Source organism: Tupaia chinensis, unplaced genomic scaffold, assembly GCF_000334495.1.
Source record: "Tupaia chinensis unplaced genomic scaffold, TupChi_1.0 Scaffold144276_1, whole genome shotgun sequence".
NCBI lineage: Eukaryota > Metazoa > Chordata > Mammalia > Scandentia > Tupaiidae > Tupaia > Tupaia belangeri.
Window position 1 is genome coordinate 5457035 of NW_006204133.1, and position 25959 is coordinate 5482993.

Below are 25959 nucleotides of genomic sequence, written 5' to 3' on the forward strand. Positions count from 1 at the left end.
TTCAAGTCCCATACCTGGAGCCTTGCCTTTTCTCTCTCTCTATTTATCTATCTTTGGTGTATGTACATGCCCTGTAGCACATTTCAAAATAGTAATAATGATAAAATTAAATAAATATTTTTTAAGAGATATTTTTCTAGGGCACCTGTGCTCACTGGAAAGACAGAGACAGACAGAAACTAGAAACCCCCCCCCCCAAGGGGGATGACCATGCCACAGTTCCTTCTCCTCCACTCTCCTCTCAGGATTTTGAGCATGCACACACACACACCCAGCATACGTTTCAAGCCATTAGGTCTGGGACTTGAACTGCCATTGGCAATGTGGGAGTCCAGCCACATAACCATTATACCATCTGTTGGTCCCAATAAATAATTCCAAGAAAAGAAAAGGTAAGGCAAAGCAAGGCAAGGCAAGGCAAGGCAAGGAATCACTCCCCGGGGGCGTGTGGGAGAGGATGGCCACACTGCAATCCCCTTCCCTCCATTCTCTTCCTGGAATTTGGGGCACACATACACTCATGCCTGGCTTGGTTTTTCAACCTGCCAGGTCTGGGACTCAAACCATGGTTGGCCACATAGCAGTCCAGTCCCTTAACCACCACACCACCTGCTGGCTCTGCTCTATTTCTGTATTTTTTTTTTTTAAGTAAAATAGCTATTTATTCAGCCTCTTGTCATGCTAAAATATTCTGTGCATGTACAACTATAACTAACACACCCTCTTGTAACAGGCAAAATCGTACATCAAATTATATTTGATGTTATACAATTATATAAAAATGTAAAATGAAAATGATGTATCAATTCTTTTTAACATTCCTAGTAAACAGTTCAGATATAAGGCACAAATCTTAGTGAAACATGACACAGGAAGAGCGATAATGCAATCCTTAATAAATTTAACTTGGCATAATTTGTTATTAGTATAGAAAGACAACATTTTTAAAACTTTATATTTGCTAAGATTCTGGCAACAGCTTTCTGTAACAAGACACAGCGTACGAGGCCTGCTGTTCGACTTGTTTATAAAGCTGCTTTTTAAAAAAAGAAAATCAAATCCCTGGTTTTTACATACTAAACATCTTGGCAAATAAGCCCTTAAGCACAGTAATGAGCTTCAGACAGCAAGAGTAAACGTTAACAACAGCTAAACACTGCAGCCTAAACAAAATCCATACAAAAAATAAAGTTAACTATCACTGCTTACATAAAACTTTCCTGACTGGTTAAAACTTAATAGTAGAAAACATGCTTTTTAGAATCTGTAGCCATCAAGTTCAAAAAGTACCAGTGTGTATTTGAAATGAATCGTCTCCAAAGCCAAAGTATAGTCAAAATTAAATTCAAATACCCTAACATATTTAACGCTAAAAGCATCAGTATTATTGAAGTGGAGGTAAAGCCGGAGTTCTTCAGGCTTTCTCATACTGTAAAGGGCAGTTTTGTTGGTTCACTCAGAGCAGCATAGGACAGAGGAAGGGTGTCACTAAGCTCAGTACAGGGCGGGACTGCTGGCACCCAGCTCTGCCCTCCCAGAAGCATGGCGACTGTGTCAACAAAAATAAGACCTGTGTATGCTGCGATGATGCTTAGGGAATGAATGTAAATTAATTAAGTTAAAAAAAAAGTTTCAGAAAAAAAAAAAAACGAAAACTGTTTTTCTTGAAATAAAAAAAAAAGGCAGTAAGCTATATAGCCCCAGCTAGGTGCTACTTTACAGTATGTTCAGTCTCCTCACTGAGGTTTATGCCTAAAGTCAGACTTGTGTTCATGGATATGTATATATCAGCTGCGCTTGCTATTGAAAAGATTTAGATTAATTAAGATCTTTAGTGCATCAATAAAATATGGGAGGAAAAAGACAGAAAGCAACCATAGATACCAGAGACAGTGTGGGAGGAGGGTGCGAGATGGCAGAGGGTGAGAAACGGAATCAAGGATGGGAAAAAAGCAAAATATACAGGAAACAAGAAATGGAAAATTATTTGTTGATGATAATACGTATGTTGATGTGCTTGACTGAGCCAATATATAGTGTATTCTGGATGGAAAATCTCATTTTGTATGCTGTAATGATGTACAGTGAATGAATGTAAATAAATAAATTTAAATTAAAAAATAAGACCTGTGAAGATCAAAGGCACGTTATTCTGCCAGCTACAGGGGTAACAAACCACGCCCCCTTTACCCTAAAAGCTCCTTTCCCAGGTAAATAAAAGTATACAAGGGAGAAAAAAAATTAAATACACTTATCTACAGAGTAAGGGTTTTTTAAGATCAATGTAATCCCTACTTCAAAAATTTTAATGAGGGAACCAGCAGTTAACGTAATGGCTATGTTGCTGGACTCCCACGTAGTCGACCGTGGTTTGCGTCCTGGACCCGGTGGCTTAAAACTCATGCTGGGCGCATGTGTGTGTGTGCCCAAGATCCCAAGAGGAGAATGGAGGAGAAGGGATTGCGGCGTGACCATCCCCCCTGGGGGGTGATTTCTCGCTTTCTGTCTCTATGTCTCTCTCTGTCTGTCTGGCGAGCGCACGTGCCCTATAGTGAAAATCTCTCCCCCCCAAAAAAAATTTTCAACGAGAGCCATCAGGTCATAACTGATCATATCTCAAAGATGCATCCAGAGTTAGTTTCTGGTGACTTATCATTAGATACTTCTAGCCCCAAATATTACCTTTATTCCCAAATATCTTAACCACTAGTATGACTGCAGTGTATTATCTCCCAATTATCAAACACAGGAGGAGGGAAGGAAAAAAACACCAACCAGAGGTGCAAGCAGCAGGCAGCAGGCAGGATCCTTTCACACAGCAGCATCTGAGTGGGTCCTGAGAAGTCCAGGAGTAATTCTAAAAACAAGAAAATTCATACATTTTAGTCAATATGTAGTAATTGTTACAGTTGAAATTTCCTTAACATTTTACTTTCTTTATTAGAGCATCTTGATTTTTCTTAATGTTATGGCAAGTCAGGACTTGAACCAGCAGCCTTCTTTTTTCTTCTTACTGTGTTTCCTGTGCATCCTTTTCTTTCTTTTTTTTCTGTTGCTTTTTCTTATTCTTCACTGCTTTTTTTTTTTTTCTTTTTTGCTCGTACCTCCATAATATAATGTGATTCTGACAAAAACTCAGAGGATAAAGGTTTATCTTCAGGATACATCTTTCTTTTTTAGCTGAGCCCTTTAATGTCCTTGCTGTCTGATTCCATTTCTGACAGGAAGCTTTCAGATTTATGTGAATGGTTCTTCTTTTTCTTTCTCCTTTTCCCTTGTTTCTTGTCCTCATCTTCAGAATCGGAAGAACTGCTGGAAGAATCAGAGCTTGAGGAAGAAAAGGATGAATACCCACCAGATTTCTTCTTTTTATTTGGATGACCTCTCACTCCCATCGAACAAGTTCTCTGCTTTTCTAGTTCTTTCTTCTAGTTTTCATTCATTTTTTTCTTCAAATTCAGTCAAAGCTGTGGAGTGTTTCTTTTTCTTTTCTAGTTATTTTTTTACTTCTTCCAGGTAGGCCTTAGCTGATTCAGATAATCCTGGATAGTTGGCCATGAAGGCTGGCTTGGACCTCTTGATCTGGCCATTGCTGTTGGGTTCGATTGTCCTGCTTCTCCATGGCGTGTGACCAGTTGCACAGTCAGACGCTGAGGGAAACCAGGCCAGAGAGGTGGCCGAAGCTAGTCTGCCGCACGTCCTTCTGCTGCTTCTATTGCTGTTTTTTTTTGTTGTTCTTGAAGGTTTTTGCCTTATGGTGGGCGTGCTCGCCAGGAGAGAGAGAGTGACTGAGACAGTGAGAGGGAAAATGAGAAATCATCTCTCCAGGGGAATGGCCACATCGTGATCCTTTTTCCTCCATTCTCCTTCTGGGATCTTAGGAATGCACGCACATTCGCCCAGTGTGATTTACAAGTCACCAGGCCCAAGACACGAACTGTAGTCTGCCATATGTGAGTCTAGCGACATAACCGCTATGCCCACTATTTCTGTTATTATTCCCCCCCCCCTTTTTTTTTAAGAGAGATTTTTACTATAGTGCGTGTGTGCTTGCCAGAGAGATAGAATGAGACAGAAAGCAAGAAATCACACCCCTCCTGCCTTCCCCAGGGACAATGTCCATGCTGTAATTCCTTCTCCCTCACTCTCTTCTTGGGATTTTGGGAACACATGCACACGAGCCTGGTGTGAGCTTTAAGCTGTCGGGTCTAAGACTTGAACCACAGTCAACTACATGGGAGTCCAGCAATGTAACCATTATGCCATCTGTTGGTCCCTATTTCTGTTTTTTAAGGTGAGAGTTTAGGTTATTGATTTGAGACCTTTAAATAAAGACATTTACAGCTATAAATTTCTCATTAAGCACATCTTTAGCAGCATCCCATAAAGTTTTAATTTCATAGAATTTTCTTTTTCTTTGGGGCCAGCCGTGGTGTTGTGATTAAGTTGTTGAATTCCCACATGGCCGACTGGGATTCAAGTCTCAGACCCGGTGGCTTGAAAATCACAACAAATAATTAATAAGCAAATTTTATAAAACAAAACAACAACAAATTTTCTTTTTCTTTTTAACTGCCAGGGGGCACATACATTCACCAGAGAGAGACAAAGAAACAGAAAAAGAGAGGTAGAGATGACCTCCCCATGGGGTGTGGTCATGCTGTAATTACTTCTCATTCATTTCTCCATCCTGATAGCATCTGGGGCACAAAGGAACACATAATGTGGTTTAAGTCCCAGACCCAGTGGCCCCAAAAGTCACTATGATTGACTAAATTTTAAAACAAGACAAAACACAAAAGAATTACTTATTTAATTTTATGTATTATTATTATTATTTTTAAAATTTGTTATAGGGCACATGCACTTACCAGAGAGACACAGAGAGAAGGAGAATGCAGGGAAGTGAGAAAGCAAGCTATTAGGTCTTGGGCTCAAACTGTGGTCAACCATGTCGAAGTCCAGTACATTAAACACCGGGCCACTTACTGGCCCTAGAGTGTTTTCTAATTTTTCTTGTTTTACATTCTTGGATATGTTGGTTATATATTTGTTTAATTTCCACATATTTGTGATGTCCTCAACCTACTTTTTGTTGTGGATTCCTAATTTAATTTCATTATCGTTGAAGAACATACTTCATATAATTTTAATCCTTTTAGATTTCCTTGAATTTAAAATTCAGTTGTTTTATGGCTAACATATGGTCTATTCTGGGGGATGTTACATGTATACTTAAGAATGTATATTGTGCTGTTGTCGGGTGGAGTCTTCTATAGATATCTGCTAAGTCTACTTGGTTTACAGTGTTATCAAGTGTCCTGTTTCCTTGTTAATATTTTGTTTAGTGGTTTTACTCATTATAACTGTGGAGTATTGAAGTCTACCATTATTATTTTTATCTTTTACAATAACGAAGACCCAAAATACATGGAGCAAAACCTGGCAGAATTGAAGAAAAAAGCAAACAGGGACCAGCAGTTGGCATAATGGCTACGTTGCTAGACTCCCATGTAGTCGACCGTGGTTTGAGTCCTGGACCCAGCAGCTTAAACTCACACTGGGCGTGTGTGTGTGCACGCCCAAGATCCCAAGAGGAGAATGAAGGAGAAGGGATTGTGGCATAGCCATCCCCCCAGGGGGTGATTTCTCACTTTCTGTCTCTCTGTCTCTCTCTGTCTTTCTGGTGAGTGCATACAACCTTCAAGCAAAACAAAACAAAGAAAACTCTCCAAAAAAAAAAAAAAAAGAAAGAAAAGAAAAAAGATGCAAACTGATAAAAGTTGAATTTACATTTAAGGTAATTACTGATAAGTAAGATTTGTGTCTGCCAAAATGCTATTTATTTTATTTTTTGAAGATTTATTTAATTTTATTTATTTATTATTATTATTAAAATGTTCTATAGGGCATATGTGCTCACTAGAGAGAGAAGGGGGAAAGAGAGAGAGAGAGAGAGAGAGAAACCACCAGGTCCAGGACTCAAACCATGGTCAGCCACATGGGAGTGTCCAGCACCTTAACCACCATGCCACCTGCTGGTCCTCACAGTTTTATAATTATTGATGTAGATAGCTGTCTTTTAAATCTGATAGAAAAAACAGTTACAAATATAATTATTGATGTAGATAGCTGGCTTTTAAATCTGATAGAAAAAACAGTTACAAACAAAAAATACAATCAAACTATCATTTATATTTACCTCTGTAGTTATCTTTACCAAAGTTCTTTCTTTCTTTTTCTTTTTTTTGAAGAGGTTTTTGCTATAGGGCGCGTGCGCTCGCCAGACAGAGAGAGACAGAGAGATAGAAAGCGAGAAATCACCCCCCCCCGGGGGGATGGCCACGCCGCAATCCCTTCTCCTCCATTCTCCTCTCGGGATCTTGGGCACGCACGCACACACACCCGGCGTGAGTTTTAAGCCACCGGGTCTGGGACTCAAACCGCAGTCGACTATGTGGGAGTCCAGCGACATAGCCATTACGCGAACTGCTGGTTCCCAAAGTTCTTTATTTCTTTGTGTGGATTCTAGTTATTGTCTAATGTATTTTTGTTTAGGTCTGAAGGACCCTTTTTAGTATTTCTCATAGGCCTGCTTGCAACAAAACCTCCAATTATTTATTGCCTGTTTATCTTGGAATGTCTTAATTTTCTCTTAATTTTTAGAGTATGGTTGTGGTGAATATAGGATTCTTGGTGGACAGTCATTCTTCCAGCATTTTGAATTTGTCCCACTGTCTTTTGGCTGCCATTCTTCTGATGAGAAGTCAGCTGTTAGTCTTACTGAGGGTCATTTGTTTGTGATCAGTCCCTTCTCTCTTGCTGCTTTAAAAAGTCTTTGTTTTTGTTTGCAGTAGTCTGATTATGATGTATTTAGATGTGAATTTCTTTGAGGTTACCCTACTCAGAATTTGTTGAGCTCCTTGGAATAAGGTTTTTCATCAAATTTGGAGCTATTATGTCTTCAAGAATATTTCCTTCTTCCTCACCTCATCTCAACATACTCTTACCATATGATCCAGCAGGTATGTTCCTTGGTACTTACCCAAAGCTGTTGACAACTTAGGTCCTTACAAAATCCTACACATGAATGTTTACAGCAGGTTTATTCATATTCACCAAAACCTGGACAAAACCAAGGTGTCCTTCAGTAGATGAATGAATAACTACATGCAGACAATGGAACATTATTCACCACTAAAAAAAAAGAGCTATCGATACATACACGTGGAGGCAATGTAAATGTGTATTGCTACGTAAACAAAGCCAATTACATATTGTATGCCTATACTGTGTGATTCCAACTATATCACGTTCTGTAAAAGGTGAAATGATAGGCAGTAAAAAGATCAGTGGTTGCCAGGGGTTAGGGAGGACAGAGAAATGAATAGATGAAACAGAGAGGATTTTAGGGCAGTGAAAATACATGGTATATTATGACTGTGGATACACTCATCTACCCCTGTAGCATGTACACCATCAGTGTTGTGAACCATGGACTTTGGGTTATATGCTCTGTCGCTGTTGGTACATTGATTGTCCTAATTGTACCACCTCTGGTGGGGGACTTTGGCAGTGGAGAAAGCTGTGAATGTTGCAGAGAGCAGAGGAGATACAGGAACTCTTTGTCTCTTCTGCTTAGTTTTGCTGTGAACCTAAAACTGCTTTAAAAAAGAGAATCTTTTCCAAATATAAATCAGAAGATACTGTGTTTCAGAGCAATACTCCTAAAAGTGTGGTCTGTGTCCTTGTGCCAGTCAGTGAACCATTTGCTCCTGGCCTGCCTTGAGCTAATGATCTTCTTCCACAAGTAAATCAATCTATCATTTCCTCTGTCCAGAAAATCTTGCTATAAAAGGAAAAAAACAATCCAATTTTAACCACTGAAGACCTTCTGCCCAGACTTCACCCTCCTGTTCCCCAGTCTAGCCAGGAGTCAGGATAAGCCAATCAGCAGCCATCTGTATTTGAGTTCCGAGTGGCCCCATTCAGGAATTTCAACCATCGAAGACCCTCTGCCCAGACTTAACCCTCCTGCTCTCCAGTCTAGCCAGGAGTCAGACTGCAGGTCACCTCCTTCTGCATTCCTCTGATTGCTCAGATTTAACTCCAATAAATAGGAAAAAATGTATAATCCATCACATGACCAGAAATCACCACAGAGGCACAAGAAATATGAGAAAACAAGAAAATATCTCCCCTCTAATGGAAAAGAATATCTCCTCTTCATCCACAAAGAATACAAGGGAACTCATGAAAATGACAGATAAATAATTTAAAATATTCATAGTGACAAAGCTAACAGAGATGCAAGAAAATAGAGACAATGAACTCCAAAAGATGCAGGAGAAAAAAGACATTGCAGTCCAGGAGATGAGGAAGTTCTTGCACAATCTGAAAGAGGAGATATACATCACAAAAAAGAATCAAATGCAGTTGTAGAAATGAAGGCTATAATACAGGAAATCAAAACTTCCCTTGAAAATATCAAAATCAGATTAGATCATGCAGAAGATCGAATCTCAGATGTAGAAGATAGAACATCTGACCTAGAAAAATTCACCAAAAAGACTGAGAAAATAACCCCAAAAATGAGAATAACATGTGAGTAATACTAGATACCATTAAACACCCAAATATCTGGATCATCGTTATCCCAGAAGATGAAGAAACTAATACGGGCATTGATAATCTATTCCATGAAATCCTGGACGAAAACTTTCCAAACCTAGAGAGGCACTCAAATATCCAGACCTAAGAAATACAGAGGATCCCACATAGAATCAACCCAAGAAGATCTTTCTCCAGGCACATCATAGCCAGATTGACCAAAACCATAGACAGAGACAAGATACTACATTTGGCAAGAGAGAAACGTCAAGTTACTTTCAAAGGCTAACGTCAGACCTCTTATTGGAAACAATGCAAGCAAGAAAAGAATGGGAACATATATTCAAAGTGTTAAGTGAAAAACAATTTCAACCAAGAATACTATACACAGCAAGATTATCTTTCACATGGGAAAAAAAGACAAAAGCATTTTCTTTCTTTCCTTTTTATTTATTTATTTTTTTGAGGGGTTTTTGATATAGCGTGTGTGTGGATCTTGGGCATACACATACACCTGGTATGAGTTTAAGCCACTGGGTTTGGGACTCGAACTGTGGTCGACTACATGGGAGTCCAGCGACATAGCCATTATACCAATTGCTGGTCCTGACAAAAACATTTTCAGATAAAACAAAATCTGAAAGAATTTACCAACACCAGACCAGCTCACCAAGAAGTGCTGAAGAGAGTGCTGTACCAGGAAAACTAAAGTCAGACACACAGAAATAAGAATACAGGAAACAACCAAGAGAATGGCCAGCCTAATGGTAGGGACAAGTCCAGAGTTGAATGTTAACTTCCAGATTTCATAAATGGAAAGGTCAGACCACGGTAACACTGCAAATTCAATAGAAGAGAGATTAATTATGTGAGTCTGAACTAGTGAAATAGAATTTTTTTTGACTTTTGACTAAAACATTACTGATTTTCTTGGATGCTTTGATTTCAATATTTAAGTGTTTTTGTCTTTTCTTGAACCATTGATAGGTTCATCCACCTATTGTTTGAACTGAATCCTAACCTTTTTTCTGGCTTTATGTTTTAAGCAAAATTTTCTTAACATTTTTTGATTTCGATCTATTAAAACTAAGCTTTTTTTTTGAAATTAAAAAAATGCATTAAAAATACCTATTAATACGTATTTAATGACTGTGGTAAGCTATATAGCCCCAGCAAGATGCTACTTTATAATATGTCCACTTTACTCACTGAGTTTTATGCCTAAAGTCATACATGCATTCATAAATATGTACATGTCAATTGTGTTTGCTATAAAAAGTCTTTAAATGAATTAAGATCTTTAGTAAATCAATAAAATGTGAAAAAAAGGTATGGAAAACAACTGTACATACCAGAGACAGTGCGGGAGAAGAGGGTGGGGGGGAGATGGCAGAAGGTGAGAGGTAGGGAATCAAGGGGGGAAAAATAAAGTAAAATATATAAGAAACAAGAAAGAGTAAATTATTTATTGATGATAACATATGTGGTAATATCCTTGATTGAGCCAATATACAATGTATACTGGATGGAAAATCTAATTTTTTTTTTTGAGAGGTTTTCGCTATAGGGTGCGTGCGCTCACCAGACAGACAGAGAGAGACATAGAGACAGAAAGCGAGAAATCACCCCACAGAGGGGATGGTCACGCCGCAATCCCTTCTCCATTCTCCTCTCGGGATCTCGGGCACGCACGCACACGCGCCCGGCGTGAGTTCTAAGCCACCAGTCCGGGACTCGAACCACGGTTGACTACGTGGGAATCCAGCGACATAGCCATTACGCCAACTGCTGGTTCCTGAAAATCTAATTTTGTATACTGTATTGATGTATAGCAAATGACTGTAAGTAAGTAAATAAATAAATAACTAAGAAAAAAATCCAACTGAGTTGAATAGTGTAATTTCTTTTATCCAAAAAGGCTTGCTATAAAGAGAAAACAATGAAGCTGAATTGGACAGTGTGCTGATGATGTGGACCATACTTTGAGTATACAAGCTGTTGTATGACAAGAGGCAGAGAGAAATCTGACACAAGTTTACTGACAGTCAGGAGGTAAGACTTCCATGTTTCTGTGTCTTACTTCTAGGTAAATGGTGATCGGTACCATAAGAAGCTCCAAACAATTTGATCTTCCAAATGGAAAAATTTGGCACTGCTTGGAAGCAGCGAATTCATAGTAAACTTTGAATGAAATTTTTAGACTTTGATGGGTGGGTGGGGTGAAAAAGAAAGCATGTGTGGTAGGATACAGAATAAGTAATCGTTTAGAAGTGGGGAAATGAGGACTGCTTTTGGGGAGAGACTAGCTTGTAGTCAATTTTGAATGGACAATAAGATCTACAGATTAAATAGAGTGGGGTGAGTTCAGAACATAGGTGAGGCCATATTAGAAGTGACTTGGATTCCATAGTTTGGAGTTTGTTGGACAGTAGGGACCCATTGACATTTCTTGGACCAAGAAATGACATGTCTCTACTGTGAGTTAAAAGATTATCCTCAGGGACCAGCAGATGGCAAGATGGTTATGTCACTGGACTACCATGTAGTCAACTGGACCTGGCAGCTTAAAAACTCACACTAGAACAAAAACCAAAAACCAAAAACCAAAAAAAAACCAATTCATACCAGGCACGTGTGTGTGTGTGACCAAAATCTCGAGAGGAGATTGGAGGAAAAGGGAGGGATTGCAGTGTGGCCATCCCCCTGGGGGTGATTTCTCACTTTCTGTCTCTGTCTCTCTAGCGAGCACACGTGCCCTATAGCAAAAATCTCTCAAGAAAAAAAAATTACACTCATATCACTAAGGAAAAGGCATCTAAAGAGGAAGAGACTGTTAAGGGAGACTAATTAGGATCTGTCTAAATAAGTGCCTGTAAGTGAGGGACTGAACCAGGATGGTGTTGGTGGGATCCAGAAACAGTAGAGAGTTCAGGAAATGGCACAGTGGTAATGCAGCTAGCCCTGTATGGGAAGGTTCTGGGTTCAGGGAACATGCTGGGCACGGGTATATACCCATAGTCTGAGCTGGCTCAGATTGGGGAGTGGATTGTGCCATGGGGACCTTGTTGGCATTGCCTTTCTCTAGGTTTCTCTCTCTCTCTGGCCCTTTCGTGGAAGGTGGTTAAAGGCGCTGGACTCCCACATGGCCGACCATGGTTCAAGTACTGAATCTGGTGGCTTGCTTTCTAACTTTCCCTCTCTCTCTCTCTGTCTGTCTGATCAAACTGGAAAGTAACAATAATAATAATAAATAAAGTTAAATAAAATAATTCTTTAAAAAATGACAACATGTCAAGAGAGAGGGTGGAGGTGACACGCATTTTAAAAACTGTTCAAATGTGAACAAGGGAAAGCGGAGGTGGCTGGAAGGGTGATGGTGCAAAGAGAAGGCAGCAGGAAGAACTGGTTTGGTGGGAAGATGATGAGTTTGGCTTGCACTGAGCTCGAGGCACTTGGCAAGACATCCAAGCAGAAGCGTGCACAGATTAGGTAGGTCAGCAACTTGAGAGAGAGGTGAGCGCTAGCAATTCTGATTTCAAAGGCGACAGCACAGCAGCTGTGAGGACTGAGATGCTCGGCGAGCGAAACCATTGGTTTTAGTCAGCTACCCTGTTGCTAACAGAAGTACCTGAGACGGAATGATTTATAAAAGTAGGTTTATTCAGCTCACAGTTGGAGGTGTGAGGTCCAAGTGCCAGGGGCCACATCTGGTGGGCATCTTGCAGATCATGATCACATCACGAGAGTGAGAGCAGAGCAGAATGGCTGCCTGTGAGTCCCTGCTCTGGTCTGCCTGGTCTCCCCTCTCGATTCATTAGTTTATCTGTCTAATCTGTCTGTCTATCCTATAGGGCTTGTGTACTTGCCAGTGAGAGACAGAGACAGAGAGGGAAAGTGAGAAAGTACCCCCTAGGGCCGATGGCCATGCCACAAGTTTGTCTCCTCTATTCCCCTTTCAGGATTTTGGACATGTACACACACACACACACACACACACACACACACACACAGAGCCCTGGTGTGACTTTCAAGCTGCTGGGTCTGGACTTGAACTGCGGAGTCACCTGTGTGGAATCTAGCTGCTTTAACCTCCACTTCACCTGCTGCCCCCCTACTGGTCTCCTTTTAAGCCTATCAAGACTCAAACATACGGACTCTACCCTGAAGGCCTTAATCCTAATTCCTTCCTAAAAGGAATCTTTTGATGCCATAATTGGATCAAGTTTTCAACCTCTTAATCCTGTTACAAGGGCTCAACACATGAATTTGGGGGAACATATTCAAACTGTAGCACTAGTGGAAGAGAGAAGAAAAGACTCTTAGGACAGAAACTTGGAGGTGTGTGGGTGCGGGAGGAGAGGAAGTGGTGATGAGGAAGGGTGAGAAAATGAAGAGGAGACATTAAAAATGGCGGGTGAACGTTCAGGGAGGAAGACCTCAAAGAGCACAGCTTCATCGCACTCAGAGCGGGGAGGTCTGGACAACAGAGGTGAGCACCGTCATACACACAGTCTTAATGCTGGCCGTAAGGTTGGGGAAGTGAAGGTAACCACTTCGAGTTGTTTGAGAAGAAGCAAGACTGGTAATTCTAAGTAGTAGGACTTTTTGTTTGTTTGCTATAAGGCACATACATTCACTGGAGACAGGGAAAGTGAGAGATCGTCCCCCAGCGGGGATGCCCACATTGCGGTCCCTTCTCCATTCTCCTTTTAGCATCTTGAGCATGCACATACATGTGCCTGGCATACTTTTCAAGTCACCGGGTCTGGGACTTGAACCTCACGATTGGCGAAGTTAGATCCAGCCGCCTTAACCTCCATGCCACCTGCTGACCCCCAAATAGTAGGAGTAAAGGAAGCATTTTCACTCTCGTGTGGCGAAGATAGGAATGTGTGTAGGCTGAGGAGAAGGAACCAGAGATAGAGGAAGATAGAGGCTGCAGTCTAGACAAAGTGGTTGAGGGAACAAGGCTGCCAACAGAAGTGAAAGGGTGGGGTTGAGATAGCGGGGGTGACCTTGCAAGGCAGAAGGCGTATTTTTTTTCTTTGACACAGGGCAGAAGGCTGAGAGTGAAGTGTCAACAGAGATATTTTGATATGCAGAGGCAGGATGCTGAGGCATTCTTGGTTGGCGACTCACTGTTCTCAAGGAATAGAAAGTGAGGTCACAGAGCTTGGGAGGGACAGGTGTTGGGATTCAAAAATAAGAGGAGGGATCGAAACAGCTGCTAGGAATGAGCTGCTCAAAAGTGCCTTCGAAATGGCAGATTCCTAAGACTGCTGAGAACTCAGTGAGTTCACACTCAGAGTGTGCACTAGAACCAGTTGGCACAATTATCCATGTGGGACACCCGGAGGGTGAAGCAAAGAAAGCAGAGTTCACCTCCCCAAGATACCATCTAGTCAGCCATCTGTATATTTTACATTATCACTGCAAGTGAAGAGAAGGTTTCTATCCTGGTCATCGCTGTATTTCTAATATCTGGTATAATTGCCAAACTCATACGTACTCTTTATTGATCAAACAAATGGAATGTACAGAAGATCAAAGTTCTCCTTAAGTATGACCATAGCGCAGGCGATAATACAAGGAAATATACAGTGTTATTACTAAGGCTGAGTCAGTGTCCTGTCAGCAGCTGCCCTATCTCCTCATAACAGAGAGACGGCACCAGAACTTGGGTCTCCCGCCCCTTACCTACAGATGCTCCCCACGCCTGGCCTGTGTCACAGAAGAGAGCTGCAAGAGCTCCCACCAGCCTTCCATATGTCACCAAGCTTATTTTGCAATCTTGATCTCTTAGCTCCCTGAGATCTAATAGATTTAATGTCAAGGCCACAGTGGTAGTTGACCATAAAAACTTTATCTTCTTTTAACATGAATAAATAGGCATGGCGGCTTATAAACCAGTCTTAATGGTTTCAGTTCATGGGAAACATTAATTCATGGGTGAGACAAGTTCTTAAGCTATAAACTTAAGCATCAGCATCAGGATCAGAGGCAGTTTATTATAATTATACTCCTTCTAGAAACTTCCTTTCTACATTACTAAACCTGAAGTGAAGAAATATAGAATTTAGAACTCCTTTCCATTATGTGTAGCTCATATTTTAGCAAAGCACTTGGGTTTTTCTCAAACAACAACAATAAACCTCAGACTTCCCACACGGAGAGTTATAAGTCGAAATTGATAATCATTTAAATAAGTAAATATATGAATGTTTGTAGTCTACAGACCTTCAATCTCAGAATTTCATATTTCTGGGCAGAACACACCCTTAAGAATAGGTGACCTTGAACTTGCTTGCAGCTCATAGATCTCAACTACAGGGGCTGTGACTGACCAGGGCTGCTTGTTACTCCCACTCAGTGACTGAACTTCAGATAGGGAGGCTGAGGCAGTCCTGGAAGACACTGGACCTCTTCTGAGAGTGGTTACTAGCTTGAGGGCTCTCTTTTGGCCTCAGAGAACCTTTTTTAGATCACACAGTGGTCTAGGGCTCTTCCAGCCTCTTTCTTCCCTCACTCCTTCACTGGGAGTCAGACTTGCATGGGGTCTAATGTTGCTCTCATCCTCATCCAGATCCCTCCCTATTATCTCCCACAGACATAATAAAATTCTTGCCCCATTTGTTCCATTTTGAAGTCTTTTTTGGAGGATCTGGACTGACATAGAACCTTCGCATCAGAGCCCAGAGGTCAAGAGGGGCTGCGAGCAGGTAATGGTTTCCATCATGTTCCAAAACATCATTAGCAAACCAACAAATAGGTCAACAGACTCTCCTCCTTCCCTGCAGCTGAGGAACAACTACTAGAATAGTTGACCTTGTTGCAGAGATGAAAACCACATATCAACAATGGCAGAACTGTTTTGCCTTATTTCTGCACCCTGAACCTGCCCTGATGTGTGTGGGAGGGCTGGGAAGCCTGGTGTTTAGCACATCTGCAGTGCTGAGCAGGAACCCAGGGCAGGATGTGGTGGGGTGGAGGACAAGTAGGCTGATCAAAGACAGCAGAATTCTTTGTAACCTCCATCCCACTCCCCTGAAACCCCCCTCCCCCCAGTCTCGAGTAGAACCAGTCTTACTTCCCTGTTGCTACTTAAATTCTTCAGTGAGAAGGGTTCTGGTAATTCCTTCTCCCCATTTAACAGTGAAGAAACAAAGGGAAGATCCCAATGAATTAGGATTTGAGTGGGTAGTCTATTTCTTGTGGCCAGACCACCCTGCTGCATGTGGAAGACTTCTATTGGGTATGCCTGGCCAGGGCCCATTTCTTGATTGGAAGAAATAGAGTATCATTTTGCTTTGTGGAACTAGCATTTTACATTGGATATAGTCTTGATGAATGTCACTCAGGATGATTCCTCTTCCTTTGGTCAAGTGTTGAAAAAGTAAATCAAATTAGTCCAAATTGGAGGTGTCTCAGAGCCTGAACTAGAGCAGAATAAAACTGGAGATGGTTGGAGGAGATTAATTCACAGGCCAGGACTCTGAAGGAGCCATCTCTTGGCTCCACTATAGAGATCTAGTTGTACTGTTTCTGTCCTTCAAAATCCAGGATTGCCAACTTTCTTTAAACATTGTGGCCATCCCTAAAGCCTCCCAAGAAGATGGTCCTTTGCTTAAGTTAACCGGAGATGGTTTCCTCTGGGTGCATTGTATTCCATCTTTCTTTCTCTTTAGTTAATTTATTTATTCCATGAGAAAGAAAGGCAGAGACAGACAGGCACCTTTAGCACAGTTCCCATGCCATGATCCACCCCCAGTCCCAGATCACCTGGTGTGCTCAGGGAAGTCCCAGGGTGTGAACCCAGGATCTTTCCCATGTGTGTCCAGTTACCTTACCACTGTGCAACCTTTTGGTCTCAGTATCCTGTCTTTGAAGAGTTCTTAAAAGATGAAACCAGAAAGAGACAGCAAGGAGACACTAAAGTTTATCCTTTCATAAGAGGACCACGCCTTTCTCTTTAAATGCAGTATTACATGCAGCGTCTCCATTGAACTGCTCATGATTATCATCATAATCATCATCATCATCTTCCTTGTGGGTGAATAAAGCATGGCCAGTGTTATATAATGAGGGAGTGATGAGTTGGTAGTCAGATCTGTCTGACTCCACAGTGCAGTGCTGGGATCTCCCAGCCCGTTCTCGAAGGGCTCACCTTCATCTCACATTGTAATTTAGGCCTCATCACTTAACACCCTGGGGGACCTGAATGGGGTTCTTCTGGTCCTCAATTTCCATGTCTGTACCATGAAGATGTTGGATTGTCTACTTCCTAGTAGCTACTCTTTCCTTCTTCAATTTTTGTTTCGTTGTGTGAGAAAATTGTGGGTAGAAAATAACATTTCCTGGGAACCAGCAGTTAGCGTAATGGCTATGTCGCTGGATTCCCACGTAGTCGACTGCGGTTCGTGTCCCGGACCCGGTGGCTTAAAACTCACGCCGGGCGCGTGTGCGTGCATGCCCAAGATCCCGAGAGAAGAATGGAGGAGAGGGGATTGCGACGTGACCATCCCCCCTGGGAGGTGATTTCTCGCTTTCTGTCTCTATGTCTCTCTCTGTCTGTCTGGCGAGCGCAAGCGCCCTACAGTGAAAATCTCTCCAAAAAAATAAAATAAAATAAAATAACATTTCCTCAGTATGTCAGGCCCTATTATAACCACTTTGTATGTATTCTTTCACTTAATTCTCATGACAGTCTGATGCAGTAGGCCTTTTTGACCCAGTTTACAGGTTAGGAATCTGAGGCACAGAGAGTTCTGAGTGTTTTACTCAAGACCACACAGTTAATGAGTAGTGCATCTGCTAACCACTGCTCCGTGTTCTGCCTGACAGAGCCGTCATGAAGGCACAGGTTTGTTTTTATACATTGTTGTGTCTGCTATGTGCTTGGTATAAAGTAGATGCTCAGTAAGTATTAAAATAGATGAACAAAGAAGTTAAAAATAACAAAATCAAGGCTTTGCAGATCCTGCTGCCCCAAGTCTCTCACCCTCAACCATGGTCAATCCCATCGTGCTCTTCAACATCGCTGTCAATGGTGAGCCCTTGGGCTGCATCTCCTTCAAGCTGTTTACAGACAGAGTTCCAAAGACAGCAGAAAACTTTTGTGCTTTGAGCACTGGAGACAAAGAATTTGATATTAAGGGTTCCTGCTGTCACAGAATTACTCCAGGGTTTACGTGTCAGGGGGATGACTTCACACGCCATAATGGTACTGGTGGTAAGTCCATCTATGGTGAGAAATCTGATGATGAGAACTTCATCTTGTAACATACAGGTCCTGACATCTTGTCCATGGCAAATGCTGGGCCCAACACAAATGGCTCTCAGTTTTTTATCTGCACTGCCAAGACTGAGTGGTTGGATGGCAAGCATGTGGTCTTCGGGAAGGTGAAAGAGGGCATGAGTATCATGGAAGCTCTCTGGGTCCAAGAATGGCAAGACCAGCAAGAAGATCACCATTGCTGCCTATGGACAACTCTAATGAATTTGACCTGTGTTTTCTCTTAACCACCAGACCATGCCTTCTGTAGCTCAGGAGAGCACCCTGTACGCCATCTGCTCACTATGTTGCCCTGTAACATGTGCTCTCACTGCAGTTCTTTTGGATCCATGTTTTTCTTATTCCCCTCAAAGTCTAGCTGAATTGCAAAGTTAAGCTTATGATTATGAAATAAAAACTAAGTAATCAAAAAAATAACAAAAACAAGGCAATAAATGAAAAATGAATGAATAGGGAGTAGAGAGAGTCCAAATTTCTCTAAACCAAATTCTATGATCATTTGGTTTTCTCCTTCTCCTCCTCCTCCTCCCCCTTCTCCTCCTCCTCCTCTTCCTTCTTCTCCTTCTCCTTCTTCATTTTTCAGAAGGATCTCACTAAGTCATAGTTTCTGCCTCAGGTCTCCCAACAAAGACTACAAGTACATATTATCACCCCAGCTTTTATTCAGACTGTGTCTTGCTATGTTCCTCAAGTCAGCCTTGAGCTCGAAATTTGCCCACTTCAGCCTCCCAAGTTGCTGGGATGATGGTGCATACCATTGTGCCCAACCTTTAGGTTGAACCGGTACTCCAACCTAGGTCTCCCATGTGGTTCCAGTCTTCTGAGCACTGCATCCTTGCAGTGTGTGCCACCGCAGCTATGCCTGTCTACAGTCTTTCCGTTTTCTGGAAGTTCACTTGGGTTCTCACTGTTTCTCGAGTAGACTCTGGGTGTCTTAAGCAAATTCCTGGATGAGTTCCTTTTTGTCCAGCCAATGTGAAGATGTGATTTCTGAATCTGCTTCATTTCTATTTTTCTATTCTCAAGGAGCATTAGTAACTATGGGAGAGCCCCGTGGTGCAAGTACTGTACTTAGATGAAAAATAGATAACTGCTTATCGTACCAAGATGGAGATAAGGAGACTAAAATATTGTGATGGTATGTGACAGAATCTAGTTGTATCTAGAATCCACAGAATCTAGTTCTACTGATTTCTAGTTTTCTATGACCAGTTCCCTGAGGAAAAATCTAAAATAATGGAGACAAAGAATTTGATATTAAGGGTTCCTGCTGTCACAGAATTACTCCAGGGTTTACGTGTCAGGGGGATGACTTCACACGCCATAATGGTACTGGTGGTAAGTCCATCTATGGTGAGAAATCTGATGATGAGAACTTCATCTTGTAACATACAGGTCCTGACATCTTGTCCATGGCAAATGCTGGGCCCAACACAAATGGCTCTCAGTTTTTTATCTGCACTGCCAAGACTGAGTGGTTGGATGGCAAGCATGTGGTCTTCGGGAAGGTGAAAGAGGGCATGAGTATCATGGAAGCTCTCTGGGTCCAAGAATGGCAAGACCAGCAAGAAGATCACCATTGCTGCCTATGGACAACTCTAATGAATTTGACCTGTGTTTTCTCTTAACCACCAGACCATGCCTTCTGTAGCTCAGGAGAGCACCCTGTACGCCATCTGCTCACTATGTTGCCCTGTAACATGTGCTCTCACTGCAGTTCTTTTGGATCCATGTTTTTCTTATTCCCCTCAAAGTCTAGCTGAATTGCAAAGTTAAGCTTATGATTATGAAATAAAAACTAAGTAATCAAAAAAATAACAAAAACAAGGCAATAAATGAAAAATGAATGAATAGGGAGTAGAGAGAGTCCAAATTTCTCTAAACCAAATTCTATGATCATTTGGTTTTCTCCTTCTCCTCCTCCTCCTCCCCCTTCTCCTCCTCCTCCTCTTCCTTCTTCTCCTTCTCCTTCTTCATTTTTCAGAAGGATCTCACTAAGTCATAGTTTCTGCCTCAGGTCTCCCAACAAAGACTACAAGTACATATTATCACCCCAGCTTTTATTCAGACTGTGTCTTGCTATGTTCCTCAAGTCAGCCTTGAGCTCGAAATTTGCCCACTTCAGCCTCCCAAGTTGCTGGGATGATGGTGCATACCATTGTGCCCAACCTTTAGGTTGAACCGGTACTCCAACCTAGGTCTCCCATGTGGTTCCAGTCTTCTGAGCACTGCATCCTTGCAGTGTGTGCCACCGCAGCTATGCCTGTCTACAGTCTTTCCGTTTTCTGGAAGTTCACTTGGGTTCTCACTGTTTCTCGAGTAGACTCTGGGTGTCTTAAGCAAATTCCTGGATGAGTTCCTTTTTGTCCAGCCAATGTGAAGATGTGATTTCTGAATCTGCTTCATTTCTATTTTTCTATTCTCAAGGAGCATTAGTAACTATGGGAGAGCCCCGTGGTGCAAGTACTGTACTTAGATGAAAAATAGATAACTGCTTATCGTACCAAGATGGAGATAAGGAGACTAAAATATTGTGATGGTATGTGACAGAATCTAGTTGTATCTAGAATCCACAGAATCTAGTTCTACTGATTTCTAGTTTTCTATGACCAGTTCCCTGAGGAAAAATCTAAAATAATAGTTTATGAAGTGCTGGCATCAAATAGGACAGGGCACAGCACAGCTGCAGACCACCCCTAAAAGACAACAGGAAGGGGAAGTCCTGGATCATGCTTTCAATGGAGAGGTGGCTAGTGAGATAGCCTACACTGAGTCCTGGACAGTAGTTCAAAGCTGGCCTTGGAAAACAAAAGATGACTAGGCACTCTGGAAAGGGAACGTGTGGATAGACCTCTTGGAATGGGCAGAAACCCTGATGATATTTGTGTCTATGTGAAGGCTCACCAAAGAGCAACACCAGTGGGGGAAAGACTGTAACAATCAGGGGACAAGATGTCCTGTTCTGTGGCTGTCAGTTAGCCTCTTGTCCCATCGCCCCGGCCTTTCCCCAGTGGAGATGGGGAGGTAGGTAATATGTGGACCCTCCACCAGCTGATCCACTATTGCAGCTATTGGCACTGGATCTCCCAGAATCAGATGTCAGTGCTCAGTCCCCAACATGGCGCCATCTGCTTGTGGGCAAGCCTATCAGAGGGGACTGTCCTCTGACATTTAGAGTTCTGCATGCCCTTGAGTCAAAAGGCACCAAGTAGCAGGGATGCTCCTGCTACACAAAGGGGGTTTGGAATATCTCTTGGTAAAATGTTGTGGAAGACTACAGCAACCCAGACTAGGGAGACTGCTGAGGAAGAAGCTCTCAGGAGGGCTGAGTCACTCCTCTGAGTAATGGACCTCAGCTGAACTGTTAACTGAAATGAAAAGGAACTTGAAACAGATGGGAGAAGCAGAAAGTTATGAATACCAGCTCTGGCCTTGTGGCCAGTTATGTAACAAGGGCTGTAGCAGTTTTTGTATGATTTCCTTCCTCTTTTATTTTTCAGTTTATTTTTTTTCTTCCATGTACAAGGAGGACATGGAGGGAGATAGAGACACCTCCAACAGGGCCTTCACCCTGCAGTCCACACGCAGCTTGAGCCAGCCCCCGATCATGGGCACACGTGCACCCAGCATGTTCAGGGAGGTCTCTGGAGGTGGAAGTGGAACCTTGCCATGCACGTCAGCCTTGCAGTGTTGCATCATCACTGTACCCCCACCAGGCCCCTCCTTGCTTGTTTTTATAATAATCTAAATCACCTAAAATTTCCCCTCTCCCTTTCTTCTACCATTTTATGAGTGTGAGCAGTGATTAAGTTTATACTTTGGGCCACAGAATATCCAGGCATGACTTAATGTCACTCTGCATAGGATACACTGGCTGATGGGACTTTCAGTTTCCCTTTTTTAAGGAGGGAGTGAGAGTATCTTCATTTGTACAAGAATAACTTGTGTTGAATGGATGTTTGTGTGTGTGTTGAAGGGTACAGAGAGCCACTGAGGCAATTACTGACCGATATCGATCACCACAATGGTATTTGCTACCTGACTCTGTAATGTTAAGGTGGGTAGTCTGCGAATTCCCTTGGAGTGTGGGAGTGCTGTCGCTCTGTCTCTCTTTTCCTCTGTATTGCGCATGGAAGAAACAAAAAAAAGAAAACTTAAAAATAAGTGAAATTGCCTTCCCTACAAGTATAGAGTATACTGAAAAGTGAATGAGAATTTGTTTTATTTTTATGACGTTTGTTATAGTTTCGCTATACAATATTCAGGTGGCTAGTTAGAACTAATATATTTTAGCATTTAGCATTCACATCGATACCTTAGTTTAAAGAGCTGATTTTTTTCTGATTCAAGACGATAACTGTCTAGTTAGTTCTGAATTTGTGTATTAACTTGATGACTGACAGGAATGGCAGGAAGAACTGAAAAAGATCTGTGTATTGAAAAGACATATTAGATACTAGAGAAATTAACCCAGATATATCAACTCTGACATAGTCTAAAAAAAATTACATATCAAAAAATAAAGATAAAATCTTAAAATGCCAAGTCAGCAGGTGGTGTGGTGGTTAAGGTGCTGGATCCCACATGGCCAACTCCTTGGTTCAAATCCCTGTCCCACTGGCTTGAAAAACATGCTGGGTGCATGTGCATGTGTGCCCAAAATCCCAAGGGGAGAATGAAAAAGAAGGGCTATGGTATGGCCATCCTCCCTGGGTGGGGGGTGATTTCTCAGTTTCCCTCTCTCTCTGTCTCTCTTCAACAAGCGCACATGCCCTATGGCAAAAAAAGGAAGAAAAAAAAAAAAAAGGAAAGAAATCTTAAAGCATCCCTGTCAGGCAAAAATATTAAGTAACTCACAAAACCAAAATTAGTTTGGCATCAAACTTTTTAAAGCCAACATAGAAGCAAAACAACAATGAGCATATTAAAAATAACAACCAACAAAACAAAACAAAACAAAAATCAGTGAAATAAAATGTGATCCAAAGATTTTATACTCAGCCAAGCTGTCCTTTCAAAATCAAGGCTAAAGAAACATATATTTCTGGGCCAGCAGTTGGCATGGAGGTTAAGGCAGCTGGATTCCACACGGCCTACTGTGCGGCCCAAATCTCAGACTTGGCAGCTTGAAAAATAAGCCAGATGGATGAGCATGTGCTCAAAATCCTGAGGGGAGAATGGAGAAGGAATTGTGGTGTGGCCATTTCTCTTCACCCCACCTGACCTGGGAGGTGCTTTCTTATTTTCCTTCTTGCTCTTTCTCTGTCTATCTCTGGCTTTTCCTTCTCGCTCTCTCTCTGCCTCTATCTCCAGTGAGTACATGCACCCTCTAGCAAAAATGAAAAAGTAGAAATGGTTCAAAAATAAATTTTTAAACATAGTTTTGGCATGTAATCAATTAGACAATCTGTGTCCTTGAAAAATTTCCTAGAGGATGACTATTATCTAACCAAATGATGACCAAAAGGAAAACTTTAGCAAACAGACTGATGGTGAACCTTTTAAAATAGATCTATTTACATCTAAGATGGAAACAAAAAAAGGACATAAAGGTGGAAGACTGATGCTAATGAACAAGTGTTACCTATTATGATAACATAGGAATAAGGCAACTAAAACATGGGAGAAAGGCATGAGAAAGAGGAAATAGAATAAGATCATTGGTTATTGTGACGCTCATGTGGTTGATTGTGATTCAAGTCCTGAATCTGGTGGCTTGTGAACCATGCCAGGCTCATGTGTGTATCCAAAAATCCCGAGAGGAGAATGGAGAAAGAACTGCGGTGTGGCCATCGCTGTGGGGAGTGATTTCTTGCTTTCTTTCTCTCTCTCTCTCTCTCCCTCTGTCTCTCTCTTGTTGGCAAGCCCATGTGACCTTTAGCAAAAACTTTAAAAAGATGTGTCAGATAACCAAAGTTAAGGAAGGAAAACAGGGACCATGTCCATTTAAAAACTACAAGGGACTTCCGCTTTTAGCATGATGGGAGAGCAGAGTCTGGATTTACTTGCCCACTTGAAACTGAAACAAACGAAACACATCATACACCACGTAACAGCATGTAGGTCAGTAATGGACCCTGTGCATGGTGGCAGTCCCGTGAGGTTAGAGTAGGCTATGCCATTTAACCTAGCAGTGTAATGGGCTATACCATCTAGGTTGGAATAAGTACATCTATGATTTTTTGCACGATAATAAAATGGCCTAACAATGAATTTCTCAGAACATATCTCCATCTTTTAGTGATGCGTGACCGTAGGTGAAACAATGGTTTCCAGGCATTCCACTTCAAGTAATGAAGGTTAATGATTCCTGAGAAGGGGAGGGACACATGTGCCCTGTGAGGGCATCGCTGAGTGTCTAGAGAGAGTTCCCATGTTGTGGCACAAGAAGGGGACCCGGATGGAGCCCAGTGGTTTGCCCAAGTCGAGGAGGCAAGACTGGGGGTCCCAGGAAACCAAGATGGCTAGAGTTTGCAGGGAGAAGTACCAGAGAGATGAGAACTGCATTCATTTGCAGCAGTGTGCATGCGCTGAAGACCTGCAGAGCGTATTGCTCTAGTCTTCAGCCAAGTTTCGATTATGTGTCATGTGAGGAGATGACCCAAGGCTGTGGAAAGTGTCGCAAGGAAGGCTTACAGAGATCAAGGCTTGGAGCTCACGCAGTGCTCAGAATTGTTACTATTTTCACCAGCCAGAGTTTAAAACCTGATAATTCATGGCACATCTAGTAGAGTACTTTGGAGTAATACTAACCATAGACTTTTTTTTCTTTTGTTTTTAAAAACTTTTCATTAATCAGGACCAGCAGATAGTGTGGTGGTCGAGGATCTTGACTCCCACATGGCTGACTACACACAGTTCAAGTCCCGGAACATGTACTTGCTTTCTCACTTTCTCTCGTTCCCTTCCTATCTTTTCCTGGTGAGTATGTGTGCCATGTAGCAAACTGAAAAAAAAGAAATGAGTAGATTCTTTAAAAATGTTTAATTAATTAATTATTGTTAATTTTACATAAAGTCCCCATCATATATTTTAAACAGAGAACTTTATGTTTTTCTATCAAATGTTCCCCCCCCCCGCATTTCACACCCACCCTCCACCACCCACTCTCTTTCATCCACTCTCCCCCTTTTCAGTCTCTAGTATCCACACCCATCTCTCCAGCATCATGTCTTCACACTTCTCAACCTCTGCCATGGAGTGCTGACAGTACAAATTGAGTGGGGGATATACAGTGTGTATCTTTCAAAGTCTGGCTCACTTCACTCAACATCGAGTCTTCTATATTCATCCACTTTGAATCAGACGATGGGATTTCATTGTTTCTTATAGCTGTGTAATATTCCATAGTATATACGTGCCACAGTTTTCAAACCCAGTCATCAGTTTTTGTACACTTAGGCCACTCTGCTCCTACCTAATCGACCTTTCAAGAAAGATTCAAAGGGGTCAAACTGTTTCTAAATAACTTAATTTCACCCCAGAACAAAATTAAAAGAAAACAAAGTACAAAGCACCTACAAGATAAAATATCTGGCATCCAATAACAAACTACAGGGCATGCAAAAGAGCAGGAAAATACAACCCATAGTGAAGGGGAAAATGAATCAATAGAAACAGACCTGAAAATGACAAGATGATAAAATTAAGGAAATAAATAGTTAATATATCTTTGATATGCTCAAGAAATGATTGAATGTGGTTATGTAGAGACATGGAAGATGTAAAAAAGACATGAATCAAAATTAAATTCATTTTAAAAAAATAATTATTCAACTTTGCTATAGGGCATGTGCACTCACAAGAGAGAGATGGCTGGTGCGGGGGAGAAGTGAGAAAGCAAGCTGCCAAGTCTGGGACTTGAACCATAGTTGGACATGTGAGAGTCCAGCACCTTAACCACCATACCACCTGCTGACCCCTCAAAATGAAATTCTAAGGATTGAAAAATATACTGGATGGAGTTAACAGCATATCAGACACTGAAGAGAAAGAAGTTTAAAAAGGGACCATCAGAACCAAAACAGGAACATTCCTAAGTACGAAACATTTAAAAA

At 41.7% G+C, this 25959-nt stretch overlaps 1 pseudogene; it reads right to left on the reverse strand.

Annotated features, from left to right (window-relative positions):
- Positions 1 to 1100: 1100 nt before the first annotated feature.
- LOC114005697 (protein FAM133B pseudogene) lies at positions 1101 to 16857 on the reverse strand (annotated as a pseudogene).
- Positions 16858 to 25959: the final 9102 nt, after the last annotated feature.